We start from the raw sequence: 18,762 nt of genomic DNA, 5'->3' as shown, positions 1-18,762 counted from the left end.
GATTTCTCCTCTCCTGACCCGGCTTGCCTGACCATTGTTTTGGACTTCGTTACTTGTTTTTTGAGACTGTTATCACTATCCCTGCATTCCGGGTTCCTCATCTGATCCAAACGCAATCATTAGATGTAACGTAAGGAGGTTTTACTTTAGTGAGAGGGTGATAGATGGAACAACTTTGCAGCAGAAGTGGTAGATGGTATGAATCTAGGTGAGACCGATTAAGGTTTGTGTGTTAACATCTTTAAAAATAGGCTAGATGGGGCAAATGGTTTTTATCTTTTTTTTTTCTTAACTTATCGTTAAGTTCTATATTTTTCTGGAAGGATGAATTTTGGATAATTTAAGTAAATGGAGCAAAACGAACATCTCCTGTAGGAAGGTTTATAGACATCGTATTTAATGTTTATATACTGATGGTTCACTGTAGCAATTTTTGAACAACAACTTATGAAGTCAACATTTCTGGAGCAGTGAGATATGATGTATTACATTGTGGAGATTGTGGAATCTTCATCTACAGACAACAGACAATTCTATGTTGTTTTCTACTTATAAATTCAGTTACACCCAGGAGGTTTTTCCCCCCTTACGTGTCTGTTTTGGACGGTTACAATATATCTTAGGGAAGTGGCCTACACACACACTGTGTGGTTTTAAGGGTTTCAACGGACACAGCTGTCGGCTGTGCTCATAAGCATGATATCCAGGTTGCCAGCATACAAGAAATCCCAGACGTATTGAAAACATGAGAAAAATATAAGATAAAGAACACATTTAAAAACTTAAGTCATGGTTATGATTATTTAATATGTTCTTTACATTTCTGAATTTATATGGCAAATGTTCAGATGTACTTCATTAGATTATATATTCCCATTTATTTTTATAGAATATAGAATTCAATATCGAGTGTCTATTTCTGGTTGAAGAAAGGAAAAAAGTCCTTGGACTTGGAAGTTCTTCTTGTTCCCATATAGAAGAACATTGATATATACATATATGAGATTGTTGAACAGCCTGTGAATGGGACATAGGAAATATTTGTGGCACATGAAAAGTTCTACAGTAAACTTTAATCCAATCCACTCTTGAATTTTGCTCCATGGTACCATAAGGGGGAATATCAGAAATCATATATCTTTGTGCACAAAATCTGAAATCTTACCCCAAATTATAACATGTGCTATATAAAAAAACACATTTGGTAATTTGTAATAACTTTCCAGTGAGTCATCCTCGAACTGAAAGCGCCATTGTTGTCTATCAGGAGAAGCTTCATAAAATATATATTGTTGGGAATATCTCTACATAGTAGGTTCCTGAAGCACAGTGGACAGTGAAGTTACTCTGATAATATATATCAAAAGAGCAGTAATTGTGAATAGTTTCCTGAAAATGATGGGCTTCAGGTATATGGTTACTACAGTATGATTGGTGCCTGTCAAACGGCATGTAATTGTGTGGTTATGTTATACGTTTTCCTCCGAAATGATGAAAAAGGCACAAAACAGAAGGCCTCATTCATCAGAGCATGGCAATGCAATCTCCGTGCGGAAATTAATTGTTTCAATTTTCATTTAGCAAACTTTACATGTGTAAAGCGTGTGAACATTCCTATTCACTATGTAACAGTCGGAACACTGTAACGGTATTGTTTCTGATGTTGTTGCACCTGTTAACTCCTCAACTGCTGCTCTGGAAAAAAAATCCGTAACAGACAATGAAAAATTTTATCGTTCCAGACCGTAAATTTGGAAGACGTTTCTATTGGTTCGGGGGGACCAATGAGACAGAAAGGCCTGGACTTCCTAGCAAATAATAAGACAATATCAAACTACGGAAAAGTCGAAAAAGACCTAGAAACATTGAATTTGTGAGCAGATAAGGACCGTCCAGCCATTTAGTCTGTACATTTCTTCTTTTTGTGCTGGGATGCTGGTCCATCTAAAGTGACTTTTTAATGACCTGGTCAGTTCTTTCATTATATGTTATACATTGGAGTTTGGTTCCTATGCACCTATATACTGGGGTGAGTCACCTATCCATTATACGCCTATCCATTATACGCCTTGAGCACTGCAGTTGTCTTTATTTTGTGTTATGTATGAAGCATCTCTGGTTGGTGCCTGTATACAGTGAAGTATCCTACCTAGGCTGACTAGGCCTAGACCTAGGGGAGCAGCAATGTCCCGCTGCTCAATAAGTCGGTTACAGGGGACACCATATTTTTGAAAACATAATCCCAAAAGTAGTATACACATACTTTTTTGCATAAATACGTAGCAAATTGCTTGTTCTTACTCCCTGACACTCTCCAGGCAAATTAATCCAATCCCCAATCCATTCCTAATTCTTTCTTCAGTATATAAAGCAGTGTTGTCACAAACAATCATTAATAATGTATTGTTCTGTTTTATATACTCTTAATTAATTCAATGCGGTAGTTAAATTAGTGCAAAAATATAAAAAAATATTAATAAATGGATAAATATTTTAAGGGCTAGTGAACCTATCACTCACCCTTGGCTGATAGTTTGACGTTATTATTATTTATTGTTTTATATAGCGCCATCAGATTCCGCAGCGCTGTACAAAGTGTAGAAAGGACAAAACAATTAGTATATAACATAACGAGATGAGATACAGAAACAACAGTTGAGGAGGGCCCTGCTCTAACCAGCTTACAATCTAAAACTATTTGGTAAGTAAGGTCAGATGTCATAGGGAATATAAAATATTTGATCTAAGCAACAGAGAAGAAGGCATATATGTTTCCAGGTGCCAGAGTTGATACATTCCCTAATAACTGTGCTTTACCAGGCTATAAATCCCGAGTGAATAGCAGTGCACACAATGTCACGTTGGTCTACATTAAAATAAGAGTGTTATCCATGAATGTTCCCCTCAGTGAAATAGTCATCGTGATTCTGCATACAAAGGACAGGAGAAATTTCACAAATAGTTTTATCCTCTCTTCACACATTCTGCATTTTCTAATTCTTTGTCCTATCCATGTAGTCAACCTTTGGAGAAGTTACAAATGCTCGGGTAAGCCTTTCCAAATTGGTGAAGTATGCGTTGAGGTGGAAGGAATTATTTGGAATTATCAGCGCCTGGATTTTTGTTGGTGTGGAGGATTAATGTCACAGTAATAAGGAAAATGATGCAATGGAGGCATGAGTTGGCCAAAGACATGGAAAAAAAAAACAGTTCCAATGCAAACATGAGACGAGTCCACTGAAAGTCCAATACAATGAGACTCAACCACCCAAGACCTTGAAAAGCGAATCGTTAGATGAATACTTTGCAATATAAGATATTTGAGCTGAGATTGAAGTCATTAAGTGAGGAGTCTAAAGTCCTAAAACCAAGATTTATATTAACTTTTGTATATAATATACTGTAAATATAAAGCTATGTGAGAATCTATGCTGTTCCCATATTGGTTAAGCAGATCACAAGATTTTTTCCCCAGGGACATAATGTGCAAAGGGCTCCACAGCGGCGTCTCAGTGCACAAGTGGCCTTTTCATGCTATGCTAATGACACATGCTGCTAATGACTCCTGATTATAACCAGGTATGTCCAGAGTGTTTGCTATCGTATCCCTAACTTATTTTGCTGTTTACTTGCTCCGTAACAGCGGCACAGACGTAAGTATTGATTACACGCATGTGCTGTAACACGTACTTGCAAGGGGGACCCAAAACTTTGTGATATGCCCTGCTTTAGTACTATTTAATGCTGTTTATTTTAATACTACCCAGTCTACACCTCTCCAAATGTTAAAGGGACCATGAACCCCATTATGCATACCGTAAATATGTGTAGTGTCATCAGCTATGAGCTGTCGTCAGCCACTTTTTCTAATACATATAATATAGAGAATAATAATAATTAAGAGAGAAACAAAGTGGCGCAGCTCTTTCCCAACTGGGCACGGCAAAGAACGATAGAATAGAATTTGACAGCAGTTGGAAACTACAAAGCCAGTCTTGTCTGCACATTTTCCAGTCCTGTCCTTGGCAAACCTTACGTTCAAGACAAGCCATATTCCTACTAAGGCATCCCTAAATTAAGTGTATTAACCCCTTATGGTGGAATGCTGCTATACTTTGTCTGCCACCTTTCACTAATACAATACTTTCTAATATTGTTACTTGAATTAAAAAAATGTAAGTTTTTTCCCCTAGATGCCGAAAGAAAGAAAGAAAGAAAGAAAGAAAGAAAGAAAGAAAAAAAGAAAGAAAGAAAGAAAAAGATAACCACACGATTAAGATGACTATTTTATTAATGCGTCTAGTTAACTAGTTGGTCCTAGTTAACTCTTACAGTCATCAACCTTATTATAACAGACAACACTGAATTATCAAGCGTGAAATGTCTTTCAAAAAATATTTTTTTGTTCTTTGCAAACAAATGGAGTAGGATTTTACGACGTCTTCATATTCCTCCTGTATATGCAAACTGCCAAGCGCAGTCTTAATAAGCAGAAGCAGGAAATGTCATAGAAGTTCAATATATTGCATTCCTGAGAAGAGAAATGTGACAGCTGAATTGAGCTGATACAGGTCTTTTCATTATTTGAAACAATTACTTCGGCACAGAACAGCATGGGACTTCATGAAATGTTTTTTTTTTTTTTTGGAGCTCAGATGCCTATTAGGACAGCATTACATAACTCCGTCTTTGTAGACCCTGGCAGCCTTGAGAGTACAGAAATTCTCAGCCAGGAGTCCTGCACTCAACTCCTCTTTCTTCTGAGCCAGGCATTGAACAGAAAAGCCTATCTTTTTTTTTCCACTGCGTCAACAGGAGCATGTTTTTCATCACAGATTAATAAATGAAACTCTCCATCATATTAGCAGTCCTAGAGGACTGCTTCCCACAGCTATTTTGCATAGGAATTAATGGTCTCTAGAACCACAGTATTTACAGATGCAATATTTTTGGCCGTAGCCTTCTGCAATTTGGAAGAATGTTTTTACCCTAATCTCATTTGTACAGGGAACGTGGTAAATATTTTGCCAGATTTTCTGTCATCTAGCTGTAAATTTCTCCATCTTGCTATTTGTCCATCTAGTGATCGAATAAAATGACTGTATACTTCTTATATGGAAGTATCATATGCAATCTGTAGGATGCAAAAAAGGCAGAGATCCAGTCTCCTATTGGCTGCAATTGGAGGGTCTGTAATTTTCTCAACCAGTCACACTTGGGTAGTTGTCTGTAGGTCCTATTGAAATAGTTCCTTCGCACACACAAATAAACTGTATATATATATATATATATATATATATATATATATAGAGAGAGAGAGAGAGAGAGAGAGAGAGAGAGAGAGAGAGAGCTCTAAAGTACATCATAACTCCCACCACTATATACTATGCCAGGCATTACATGAATATGAGTATGAGTATATGAATGAGTGAATGAATGTTTGTGAATGATTGCATGGATGTCCAATTTGTCCAATTTTAGTGTGTTAACCACACTTTTAATAAAAGTAAGTATCACCAAAATTGGACAGAAAAAGCAATTACCAGCGATTGCGTTTTGATCCTACAGAATCTCTCTGTGGGAGTGATCGAAGGCTCGGGGGGGCTTTTTTTGGGATGACGTACCATGTCACCATGATGTACCAGGTACGTCTGCGGTTGTGAAGGGGTTAATGATGTTGAACACTGCTGTGACCTATAGCTTACCAGCCTCTATCATTCTCCTTATAAAATTTTAGAACATTTTTAGAACCTTAATTTTTATTGAAATGTTTGCCATGGTAAAGCATATACACAAATCAAAGCAGACTTCAGTTTATACAAGGATCATACAATCCCATAATCAAAATAAGGTAGATGGGATTAGGTGATATATATATATATATATATATATATATATATATATATATATATATATATATATATATATATAATTTATTTATTGGAATCATCACCCTTGGCCAATACACAAGTTCATAAAAAAGGAAGGGAGTTATCTTCTTCTCTCTTTCTTCCCCCTCTTTCTTTCCCTTTTGGGAATGAAAGAAGATGAATCTTATAGGCCCTACATCTGGGCCAACTTAGAGGTCTCTTTTTCAGATTCCATCTGTTACTCAAGAGACGGATATCAGTTGCAGCTGAATCATGTTAACTTGTGCTAGGTTTGGTAAGGGTACATTTGTTGCCTTTACTCCAAAAGTAAAACTGAAAAACCTGATTTTTAAGGAACTGGTTTGCCCATTACTCAAGATGCCATTGTGTCTATATGGATAATTGGGGGAAATACTAAGCTTGTCACCACTGGCCCTAAATGGTTCTATTAACATATATCAGTAAAACACGCACACACCTTTTACCAGAGCCGTAGGGCACTTACCCTTCTGCCCCTAGGAAGCCCTTATCTGCACCCAAAGTCACATTCGTAATGATCTGTTGCAGGGAATGGTTATTGAATCCATCTTTGCTTGGAAATAAAAAGCTCAGTGAACTCCAGAATGTTTAATATATTAGGGATTTGCTTCTTCCCAGTCAATTTCCTCTCACACAGGATGCAGCTATAGAAAAACAGGCATCCATTCATTATATGTTTGTAGATGCACACAGTAATGTGAAATGACATCCTGAGGCTGTTACAAGCTGCATTTATTTATTTTTTTCGGTGTTTTGCAGAAATTGAGCTTAGAGATGTACCAGTGACACATCTCAATTCCGAGGCTGTTAATTAGATCGCTCATGAATCACCAATTGTATGTTAAATATGTTCAGTTACATCTTATTCACCCCCGACAAACATATAATTATTTTAAATCTTCACCTGTTTTTATTATTCACCTACGTTTTGCTTATAAGGTACAGATTTTGTAATGTCATTATTTTAAGGTTCATTCCTGAAAATTCTGAAATGCAATTGTCTGGAGAAATACAATACAAAAAGAATACATAATCAATAGCTACCAAACTACTTTACATTATGTTTCGTTTTTACTTAAACAACATGAACTGCATATTAAAATCCACTTGACTCAAGCACCAGAATAAGCACATTTCTATTTTCTGTATCAATTACTTGCCCATTAATTCTATGTTACCCCAGCATTGCGCCCCACCACTGGGACACCTGAGATATAGAGTAGAATAGTTTGGCTACTCAGCTAGGAGAAGAGGCTTTAAACATACTTTTATTAACCAAAAACTACAGGAATATTTATTTTACATAGACCATTGCCGAGCTTAGAATGACCATGACCCTACCGAAGCCATTTGTTTGTTTGTTTGAGTAAGGGAATAAACTCTTGTTGAGTTGGCTTAGATTGTAAAGTGGTGAGGAGAACATATTGTTTCTCTTCCTCTCTAAATTGAATAGTCACAAAGTTACCGGAAACAAAAAATATGTCAACAACTTGATTAGAAAAAATTAATGGAATTTGTGTCATTAATTAGTTTTTTCTTTGTAAAATATTGAAGCCTCTTACGATTCCCTACAACAAAGCATAGTGCTTCTATTAGAAACTCCATACGTTGTGACTTCTATTCATGAAGCTTCTGTGTTGGTGGACTTGATTACTCACTTTTGAGTTCATGGTTGAAACCAGTTACAAAGTGACTGAGAGCATGTGAATGTGTGCTCTCGTTACTTTTAAATCCACAGGAACATGCAAATACTAATCTCTCCAGCCTGCCTGATGGACAGGGCAGAGCAAAGAGTTCATACCTGGACACCAGTGTCCTTGACAAGGCCTGAAGAAGTATTTTATATCATTGGGGCATTTAGTAGAATATCTTCCACAAAACAGGTTGCAGCCATCAGTTTGTCAGAGTCACAATATTGCTTGGAGGTGGACCCTGATAGAAAGGATAAGAAGAACCAAGTCTAAAAATGAGGTACCACATTATCAGGCAATGCGTGGTCAAAGAGGCAAAGGAGGTCAGGAACTGGGAAAAGCAATTCAACAATAACATTTGTATTATGGAGGAACCCAAGGAATTGAACACAGTATTATGGTATAGGCACGACAGTTGCACAGCTACGCTGTGTGTTGCGTAGACCAGGCGTCACCTATGAATGCAAACATATTGTATCTTTCTGCCCAGACTTCTTGTCAAGGTGACACTTGTGACACTCAATGAAATGCAAAGACCGTGATGAAAACAAAGTTAATTTCACTAAATTCTTAAAAAAATGATAGCAATATAAGGCATGCCTGCCCCTTTAAGATGCTGAAATGCCACATATTATGTATACTAGTGCAGAACATACTTACATGCGAATGAGTACGTTCTTAATGATAATTAGCAACAAATGTGAGTATCTGCTGACAATTAAACCCCACTGAGTTTGAGTGATTGTGATTATCTACATACCATAACTGTGAGATTTAATAATAGAAATGTAAGCGCTTGAGACAGTTTACATTTTCGTTATTGGAATGTGCTTTAGAGTGATTTAATTTGTTTTTAAGTCTTCAATCAGGTATTGATTAGGGAATATATTTAGTAATTTGCCTTGGTTTTCATTCCCTGGGGTAATTCAAATATCCATGCATTAGCACTCAGAGTCAGAAACACAAGCTGGCTTTAATTGCGTATTTGTAATTCACTAAAGGCGTATAATAATATTTAAAATGTCTTGTTCCACAAACAAGCAATAAATATGGTTTAGTTCCCTAATGAGTACTTTGGCGATTTCAAACAGCTATTTGCTTATGAATATTTTAACTAAATTATGAGAGTATAACAGACATGGATTTAGCAAGATGATGTCACTCCTGGAGCTGCATTTAATGCTTTAATTAAAGGGAGTGAATAAACAAAGAAAATACATTCTTTGGCAATTTCCAATATATTTGAGATGCTGAAATTGTTTCCATAGTGGCACTGGATTTTTTTTTCCACTCTAGATGCTCCAGGGGCTATTAATCAAAGAGGCCGTGTGTTATAATTATATAATAAGTGGTAGAACTTACCATTTACAGTGCATGCCATGTATTCAACGTGCGGATGAAAATGTTTAAAATGATAACTAAAATGTTACTGAGAAGAAGAGCTAGTTCTATGATGTTAAGGATTTTGATGTTTGAGTTTTGCACATATGTTAGAATATGAGGAAAGTTCATACCTTCTCCCCTAGTGTTTCATAAGCAAGTGATTTTCCTGGCTGGAATTCCCTAGTTTTCCACCTATTCAATTTGCCCTGCCAAAACAGTACTTTTTTTTAAAAAAAGAGGATCTGTCACTTTTCCCAGTTCATTTTTTTTAGCACTAAATAAACCCATTTAGATGAAAATGTGTAAATAAACTAAATATACACCTATAAAACCCACCATATGTGTATGCCAACTCAAGTTACTTACATTATTATCCCTCCCCGTTAATCTCATGCAGCTTTTATTGGAGAGAGGTGCAGAGAGGGAACTTCAGTACAAGAAATTCTGTACATCCACAGATGCTGATCACAGTATTGTTATATACCGTGCCTAGTTACCCTCTGCACACTCCTTCCAGTGCCATCACACCTCCCGTCTGAGGCAGCGAGGGAGTCCCGCAGTGCTGTATGATGTCATCAAGCAGGAGTAGAGTCTTTTTAAAGGCTACACTAGTGAGTATGTTGAACTAGTCTTTTGAGGCTATTTGGTCTTTGAGGCTATTTATTTTTTAAGGAGTCTCCTACTCCAGTTTACCTATCCACCCTGGCCCTGCTTATTGATCTCTCTGGTGTGGACCCTGGCTCTGGGGTCTTAGATTATGGCTTGTCTCTGGCCTACCATTTCAGTCACTACCCACAGCTACCTTTCCCCCCAAATCATTCTGTACCTAGTGTAAGGGGTATATTGGCCTGTCTTTCCCAGCCTAAAGCCCCTCTCCAGACCTTGCAGTTTTCCATCCTGCTCATTCACTACCGATACATGTTCTATTCCAGTCTAAGTCATTCTCTCTCTACTACGCACAGGATCCACAAATCTCTGCCTTTCTTCATTAGTGGTAGTGCCGATATGGTGTTTCTATCCTTTCTATTCCTGTCTAACTTTGCTGAATTATGCCTGTCTTCCTGTGCTTCTCTGAACGATCTCCTAGTGCGCCATGTAGCGCCTCAGACTATTCTCTAAGAAACTGCACCTTAGAGCCTGAACCAGGTAGGTCCATCACTTATTGCTTTCATGAAGTGAAGCTCTCCATCTAAATATCTTTAAAACAATAAAACTGGCTGACAAAACAGTTTTAAGACATGAAGTTAGTTATGCTTAAATTTATAGCACCCAAGCCATCTCCATCTGGAGAGCCCAACAAGTCCTATTCCATGTGTGTGCTTTTTTTAAAATGTAAAATAAAAAATACAACAACAAAAGTTTAAAGACAAAAGCGCAATGTACATTATTTTTTTTCTGGCCACCGAAACCGAAAAAATAACTGTGAACAAAAAAGGAATGAGAGGTTGATGGAATGAGAATGGAACCTGCTAGGCAATTGCCTTGTCCAAGCTATAAAAAAAAAAAAAAACATGTGAAAAAACAACAAAATGTTTTATTATGCCTTACGTGAACCATCTGCATGACAATGTCGGAGAATTATTTTCAGGGGAAAAAACATTTAAAACTCCCTCAAAGTTTATTACTTTAATCACAAATATGTTTTCCAAAATATTGTTTTCTATTTTAAAACACTTGTACTTACCCCCCGATCCCCTTCACAAACATACTGCCTGTGGTAAACAATAGAATGGCTCAGTCTTAAGCACCAGCCAGACACCTTGACTAATGACATTTTGAGGAGGAACACGCTTCCTTAGCATCGCCATAAAGAATCGGCTCAGTGTGGTATTTGAGCCGGGAAAACTTACCCAAAATATGAAATGAGTGACAACAATGGTAACATACAATGTTTAATTAGAGAAGCGTTATTGTTTGTCTGTAAGCACAATTTTGTGATACAATATATATTAGATTTGTCTTGTTTTTTTAAAATGTGCTCTTCAATCAGTCCGAAAATAACTATTGGATTTTAAGAAGTTAGAATATACATGATGGAGTACATTTACAGTATCCTCTCTGCCGTTCTGGATATTTTAAAGGACAGCACTGAGCCTGGACTATAAATACTCATAACGGGACTTTCCAGCCTCGCTACATATGAGTTCCAGATATTTGGCTGCAACAAATTGTGCTGTACAACCGACAAAGCTAAAGGAGCTGAATGTTTTATAAATTAACACAAAACTACAACATGTTTAATATATATATATATATATATATGTTTACACATTTTGTTCACACAAATAACAGTTTATTATAAAAATCTTCAAAAAGTAAGTCATTAGTTCACCTTTCTTCTTGGGGTTCTTGGGACTAATTTACCAGGAAACATTTACTATAAATTGCAGTATGGTTATCACAAATCAATCCATGGACACCCTTCCTATATTGAGTTTAGGTGTTTCAACCACAACCACTGCTAACAGGTATATAAGATCAAGCACATAGACATTCATCTCCATAGACATCAGCCCTGTTTTTTAGGGTTTGGGCCCCTTAGCTCCGGTAAAGAATAAGACTAATACTGCAGCATACAGACAGATTAGACAATTCTATGTTTCCAACTTGGTGGCAGCAGTTTAGGGAAGGCCTGTGACTGCGCCCCTGTGCACAAAGCAAAGGCCATAAAGACATAGATTAGAGAGTTTAGTGTAGAAGAACTCGAGCGGGTGCACATAGCCCTGACCTCAACCCCATCACCTTTGGGGATGAATCGGAAAGCTGATTGAGAACCAGGCCTTCTCGTCCAACTTTTTTGCTGAATGGGCACAAATTCCCACAGAAACACCTTTCCAAAACCTCGTGGAAAGCCTCGCAAGAAGAGTGGCAGCTGTTATACCTGCAAAGTGGGGGACCAACCACATACTAATTGTTTTGAAATGGGATCTCCGACGAGCTCATATAAGTGTGATGGTCAGGTGTACCTCACACTTTTGATCATATAGTGTATCTGTTATTTCTAAATGATTAGGAATGTAGAAAGTTTGCACAGCCAGAACCAAATAGTTATAAGTTATAAATCACTCAGGACCATATCTCAGGGGTAAAAAGGATGGCAGTCTTATGAAATTATCCATTATATTTCTAATTGTAATAACCTTTTGTGTCTTGTCTTAGATTCCGGGTAGTTTTATGCCCATCCCATACATGTTTAATTTCCCTCACTATATTGGGTAAAAACACAATTGTTATAGCTTAGTTTGGATGAATATTTTTTAGATTTAGATCAATTGAATGCTGAACTACTGTACATGAGAAGATAATTGGAAATTTGCAAACTTTTTTCCTTTTGAGCTCTCCTAATGCGCACAATTTCAATAATATTTTTTTGTTTTATGTGTTGGTTTTGTTTTTTTACTTTTTTTCTGTTATGAAAGGCAATGGCCATGAAATAGAACTATATATATATATATATTAATTAGATATTAATAAAATCTCCAGGTTTCACGTACTCTGTTGAATTTAACACTTTAAAAAAAAAAAAACTTTTCTAATGCAGCATTAGAAACATAATTCCTATAAAGTCCAAGCCCTTCCCAGAAAATGTTTCTTAATAATGAAAATGTTTCCCTTATTTATAATGTCGTTGGGAACACTTATTTATCATGGGATGCAAAGGAAGTCCCTCAAGAAGAGTTCTTGTGTGGTTTCATTCAAAGGAAAGAATATAATGAAAGATATGTTAAGGGTTATTTGCTTAACATACTAGAGAGTGCACTTACTGTTTTGTTTAAGCGGAACATTGCCATTAAAAATAATCATTGTAATACCAATAAGTAGAGTTTTTTTTAAAACCTTTTTTGCAGTCAGTTCAGTATTTTAGATCGTAAGTGTTGATTGCAGGTGTCTGATACATAACGCAACATTTATTTGAAATGTCACCTGCAAGGCAGCACTGAAACTATTATTGCTCAATAGGACACATTTGTTATAATATAATAACTCTATATAACTATTAATATGATACAATATTTGCCAAGATTAAACCATATACTTAATAGAAAATAATATTTAATCATCAGGGTGACTATTTCTTAAATGAGTACTTGACTGTTTAGGTTTTATCATTATTCTTTTTTTTTTTTAACGTTTCCTTGCGGCAATATGGCACAAGGGATTTTCAAGGCTTTAAAACGGAATCTCTATAAATAATTGTACTAGAGATATAAGTCATTAATAGCAAATTGCTAGATCGTATCACGTAATCATCATCATCAGCAATCATTTAACGTGTTCAGTAATTAAATATTGTCCAGTGGGTCAAGAACACAGGAAATTGAGTAATTTAAAAGTTGGCAAGACTGTGTCCTCAATTTTGAACATAAAAACATATGCTGAACATTAATACAATGGAATCGTCTTACTGTGCCCATTCACTTGGCGATATTGTTGAATGTTCAATAATTACAGAGTAATTGCATATTGAAACAGGAGTGTTTATAAGACTGTATGTATATGCACATTTATATATATATATATATATATAATATATATATTATATTTATATATTTATAATATATATATTATATTATAATATATATATATATATATATATATATATATATATTAAATATTTATTTCAAAGGTACAGAACTGTATTAAACTATAGAGGACGAGACAGGCTGTCGAAAAAGGTAAGTATCTCACAGTATCTGTTGGTGACCTTACAATCAACCAAGACATTTTTCAAGAATCACTGTTGACCTTAGAATTCCTCCAATTTCCTAGACAGATTTGTTGGTAGTTAAAGCTATGAATGAAAAAACACATATTTTTTTTTTTAAATCAATTTTGGCAGAGACCTCTGTGGATACACAATGCACATTTATTATCTCCTAAATCTAGGACAAACATTTTTGGGGTTATCAACTTTTGCATTTACTTTGGAAGTAAAGTGAGAGGAAAGTGCATTTTCAAAATATCTTTAATCTGTAGGGATTCCTTATCTGTCTATACATTTGGAACACAGCGGAAATTAAAAAAAAACCAAAACATTTTCTATTGAATAAATATAACTGGGCATTAACATATAAAAATAAAAGCCTTTTACTTATCAGCAGCATCTGTCTTTGTGTTTGATGTGCTCTTCTCAGAAATACCCTAATACCTAGTGCTGCTATATTTAAGTAACCTTGGTTCTGCATTGGTGATCACATGTCAGTAGCTTTATAGTGTTGATCTTGTTGCTAAGCCCTGTGCACGACTGGGGACATGTTTCCAATTTTGTAAGGTTAAACTTTTAAACCATGCTTTCCATACAGTGCTTGGTATTGTATAACCACCGCTGTGTTCGCTTTTAAGCATTTTCTTTAACGTCTAAATCAAATTAAGTCATAAAACTGTAAAGTCAAAAACGCAGGTAAATGTTCAGAGGTTGCTAAAATGTCTAAGAGCACAGTTGACATTTTTATGAATAAATGGATAAAAAAAATTCATCTGTGATCAAAGGATTAATGGAAGCTTGCCATGGGAAGGACAGCATCTAGTGTGCATAGATTGTGTTGTGCGTCCTTGCTAGACTTCTGTTCGGAATCAGGTCTTTTTTGTTGGACGTTTAGTAGGTGCTCAGGTGGATGGCTAATACCTGACATTCACTTACACTTGTAGGCTACAGCTCTTAAGATGGTATCTGCCCTCATTAACACTCTGTAACCATCACTGGGGTTGTAGTCCACATTGGTGGGGGTAACTGTGGTTGTCTGTGCTTGAATTTCTTGCTTAAAAAAATCAGACAAGAAAAAATGGGAGAACAACCTATTCTGGATACGTACATAGCCAATTGATCAGAGTTTATAACAGAGTCACTGTAATTCTTGATTAGTTCTATCCTAAATATTGTGCAACATGGAAGACCTACATATCCCGGGATAACACTGCATGCCTTGACTGACAACTGCTGATATAATTCCATACACACCTAATATGTCCGGCCGCGTATTACATGAGCATAAAAACAAAGTCATATTCACCCGTGTGCCAGGCTGACAATTAGTCCCGGCGTTGTATGTGTGTGTATGTGTGTATTAATATGCAAATCTATGTGACCAAGACAGGGTACTCTTTGATGTTTTCATACTTTGTCACATTAATACTATCAAGGCAAGATCATAGTAACCAAATAAAAAAAATACAACTAAAAGTAACTTTGGTACAATCTATCTCTAATGTTTGTGTACATTTTCTGAGCTGTTTTCTAACTACTATCATTAGATGGGCTGTTTATGGGTAGGGAGTCTTCACAGTCCCCTGCTTTATTTGTACAGATGACTAATGCTGCTTTATGGAAGGTCAGGTTGAATCCTAAATGCCACTTAGAGCAATGAGTTTCCTGGATGCATACTTTACTCTTGATAATAGCATTAATCAATGTCAGTGCAGTATAGGCCACTGACAATGAAGCATTGTTCTAGGGGTAAAACTTTCTCATCATACCAAACTGACAGTCAGTCTCTGTCTTGAAAGATAATAATACAACCGCTATCTTCAGGGAGCCTTCATCCAAATCAACATAGTCAAACAACATGTTTTATATACTGATCTATTGATAAGTCTTTTGGGGTCTACCAGTAGAAGCTGAGTTGTGTATGTCATCAGCAATGGACAGTACAATGCAATGGGTCTCTTGCTTTTTTATTCATATTGTTCCGGGCATTGGCATTTAGTTCAACCATAAGCCATACCCGTGCTAACTCAAGAACCCACAGTTTAATACTAAAGGGCCATGCGATAGATGCTGGGTTCACTGTTATGGATATAGCACAAATGGGTATGAAGATGCTGCCACTGGGAAATCAGGAGCCACAAGGTTCATAATATGCAAAGGGACAGTATTGTGCCACCTCTTTAACATAGGAGACACAATTTATAGATTCTATTTGCAACTGTTCTAGAAACCATGACCCAGAGCTGTCTTTAAAGGAACAGTGCATTATACTCCTAAATACCCATCAAAAAGACATGTATGTAGATCACCCCACCTGATTAGATATGTATTGTGTAAAGGGTGGAGGAGATTACCCAAGAAATAACTACACGGTCCATTATGTATGCACTACAGTGCCATAGGGTTACTAATACACAGGAAAAAAGACATCTCTCAAACAGAGAATCTTATGAGATTGATAAATACTGTTCCCCTTAAATCCATGAGTCTGATCTCCAGGTTATCCTACTTCCCTGCTAAACACTATGAGTGATGTATTTGTACGGTATTTACCGGTATCAGTTCTGTCTCATAGGATCCTGTTCTATGAGTAAATACATTAAACTCATGACTGCATTTAATCTAAGTCAGCAGTTCCATGTATTGTGTCCATTGAAGTATTAAATCTGTATTGTTTCATCATAGGTGTTGCACTTTAAAGGAACTTGTCATTTGAAAACACATTACTCAATGAAGCATACAATTCTATTTGATTCTGTTTTACTTGGCAATATTAATAATATTATTTTTAGCCTAATGCCATAGCACTCAATACTATGAGGCATCTTTCACAAAAATCTAAACAACCTCAGTGCAGAATGACATCATTTTTACATCCTTATTAAACAATAATCAAGGGCTCAGCAAGTAATAGACAATGGAAGTTTATTTTCCCAAAACATACCTCCCCAACACCTGTGTGGCCAGGGGCAGAGAGGGTGGAGTCATTCACAAGAGTGGCCGAGGTCAGGTGAGAAAGTGGGCAGGGCCAGGACATGGTCGCCCACCCACCTGACCCTAAGAGATACCCTGTGGTGTTCAGCTTTAGAACATTGCGAAGTGGGCATGCGGGAAAATCTCTCCAGCCTATGATCCATGCTGTCCACAAAAGCAGGACAGTAGGACATATATATATATTTAAGTCAAATTGTTATGTTATATACTAAATGTTATATCCTGTCTACCCTTTGTAAACTTACCTCTTCTTAGTCCTACACATATATAAGAGAATGGAAACATAGCTGCTGAGGCTTGGTTGAAGGATGACCTCCATCAGACTATGACCTGTCCATGAGTAGATACCTGTTGTGCAGGTGCATCAGGCTTAGTGAAAATGCATAACGCATGAAGACTAAAGCATAGATGGCCACGCCAACTTTCTCTCATAGTCCGTTCCTGACTCTATGATCTTATTTTGCGCAACCACATGGAGATTTATTCAAGCAACAGCTGTGCAGCTACCTGTTGTTCACCTTTAGTCTCTGACCAGTGTCATGCGGCACTCTTGGCTTTCATTATGTACCATTAAAACTAAGAGATATAGACATAGAAATAAATCAACCTTGGGAGTAACGATAAACCTTATTATATTTGTAGGTTTTTTTTTGTGAGGAACCTGAATTTTCCCTGGAAAAGCTCACAAACAAAAATGATCATTTGTTATGGCTCAGCACAGTGTCAGCCAGTGTTCTAAAATAAGGATCTGATATTTATTATAAATTGAGACGTGCTCATTCTGCACGTAAATATTTAGCAAACATTGCTTTTGCTTATGAAAGCCCCATACGCTGTGCCAAATTGCACCCGAGCCATAGATGTGGACAGTTCCAGCATGTGAACGGGGCATGTCAAGCTCATTATTTTCCATGCTTGTGCACAACAAAGTTAATGTTTATTTTAGCTGTGCCTGACCTGTAGATAAACTCCAGTGAAGCAACTGCTGTGTTCGGGCCTGTCTGCAGATGGATACGTTACTTTGGCACAGTGCAAAAAGAAATCTCTGTATTCAATATTACAAAAGGCTTGCAACAGGTATTATTTTATTAAATGTACCTGGTCTTCATGGGACCTTAACTCAAAATGCATTACTGCATACACATGCATAGATTACGACGTATGTGTATATAAAGTTGTTCATAAGTAGTTATAACTAGTTATGACTAGTTAAGGGATCCTAATATGCCTACCTTGTTGAAAAACTGCTCTCAATCCCATTGTACAGCACTACGGAATATGATGGTGCTATATAAAACAATAAATAATAATAAGAGTAATAATAATAATAGTCCTTATCTTCTTCGTAGTAAAAATCTTTTTTGGAACATTTTGAGTACTGGGGGATCAAGACACATTTTTCCCCATGGGAGTCTGGGACAGATTTCATAGTTTCGTTATAGTTAGATATCGGGGAAACAGCTTACACTTTAGCTAGGGAAAAGTAGATATTTTTTTTATAATGTCTAAAAAGTTATTCATAGATAGTCTGGCAATCTGGACCAGGCTGGTTACAATAGGTGTGAATTTGATGATGTGATATGAAATCATCACAAATTAAACATGAGTGGCACCAGGCCCGGACTGGGACAAAAAATAGGCCCAGGCATTTAAGCCTGAACAGCCCATATTTATTTATTTATTTATTGTTAAAGCCCACCCGTACCATCTTTGCATTTAATCATTCACACAAATCATTAACACATTCATTAATGCAGTCTCACAAATCATTCAAGCAATTCATCCTCACATGAATTCATTGTCATACGCATTCACACAATTCATCCACACATTTATTCATTCATTCTCATACGCATTCACACTACCCCCTCTCTTCATCTTATCTGCCCCTTCTCACTATGTTCCCCCTTTTCACTATGTAACCCCCTTCCCCACTTGTCAATATGTACCGCCTCTATCTATCCCCTCTGCCCCTTCTCACTGCACCCCCCTCCCTCACCCTACTTACCTTGTTGCCAGAGCAAGCAGCAACTGCGACCGCGCCTGTGCCAGGGCAGGATTGACTTAGGGGCTGATGGAG

The sequence above is a fragment of the Spea bombifrons genome, chromosome 3 (genome assembly GCF_027358695.1).
Source record: "Spea bombifrons isolate aSpeBom1 chromosome 3, aSpeBom1.2.pri, whole genome shotgun sequence".
Taxonomy (NCBI): domain Eukaryota; kingdom Metazoa; phylum Chordata; class Amphibia; order Anura; family Pelobatidae; genus Spea; species Spea bombifrons.
This window is presented reverse-complemented; position numbering follows the sequence as displayed.